At 38.0% G+C, this 1,048-nt stretch overlaps 1 long non-coding RNA gene across 1 annotated transcript; it reads left to right on the top strand.

The window, feature by feature from the left end:
* The first annotated feature begins 401 nt into the window (after positions 1-401).
* On the top strand, positions 402-1,048 carry LOC109593588 (uncharacterized). The gene is made up of 4 exons (XR_002191050.1): positions 402-559; positions 602-760; positions 812-967; positions 1,020-1,048. It is a non-coding gene; the product is annotated as an uncharacterized LOC109593588 (long non-coding RNA).

Raw genomic sequence — 1,048 nt, 5'->3', positions numbered from 1 at the left:
GATTTTCATTTTGTATTTTCATTGGTCGTTCGGAATCCTACTCAATCTTGTTTTTTAAAATTTTTTATGTTCTTTTTACATTGTACTAATTACTAATTCTATTTTTGATGTTTCAAAGATTGTGACTTCCTTATAAACCACACAAAATATTAATCATACATACGTCACTATAATCAATGTTAATACCTTTGAGGCTTTGATTGTACAGTAAATCTATTTTTGAACTTAAAAGTTTAGTATTTTGTAATACTAAAGCCATAACTTCTATAGACTTGTTTGTGGTACATTGATGCAACAATGTTTATTTTAAATTGAGTAGATTTCTAATCATTATCACTAAATACTGCAGACACACCCATGCATTACAAACTATAATTATGTATTAATGAATATTAATTTACAGATTGCACTACTGGATCAATCCGTCTTGTTGGTGGTTCACACGATTGGGAAGGAAGAGTGGAAGTGTGTGATAGTGGATCATGGGGCACTGTCTGTGATGATCTCTGGGGCTCCCCTGATGCAGCAGTAGTGTGTAGACAACTAGGCTGGGGAACAAGTGAGTTGATTCCTTTTGACAATGAATGATATATCATGACAGGTGGAACCGCTCGATCATTTGCCTACTTTGGTCAGGGTACTGGTAGTATCCTCCTGGATGATGTTCAGTGCACAGGAACAGAAGAATTTTTGACAAACTGCACACACTCGAGCACTCACAACTGTGGACACTCTGAGGACGCCGGAGTAACTTGTGACGGTTAGTTTTGGAATCCATTTGTGCTGTTAATAGCTGTATTTATTGGTTCAGTTTGTACTTCTGGTACTCTGCGTCTTGTTGGTGGATCAAATTCAAACGAGGGAAGAGTGGAACTGTGTCAAAATGGAAGGTGGGGTACAGTGTGTGATGACTCGTGGGACAACACTGATGCTGGAGTTGCATGTAGACAGCTTGGTCTAGGAACAAGTGAGTTAGCTAATATGATGTGTTGTGAGTAGTTTCCTGTGATTAATTGTAGTTGGGACAGCTCGCAGCAGTGCATACTTT

This window comes from Amphimedon queenslandica, unplaced genomic scaffold, assembly GCF_000090795.2.
Source record: "Amphimedon queenslandica unplaced genomic scaffold, v1.1 AMPQUscaffold_747_Cont27237, whole genome shotgun sequence".
Lineage (NCBI taxonomy): Eukaryota > Metazoa > Porifera > Demospongiae > Haplosclerida > Niphatidae > Amphimedon > Amphimedon queenslandica.
Note: the sequence above shows the minus strand (reverse complement) of the source record. Positions and strands in the feature narration are given on the sequence as shown.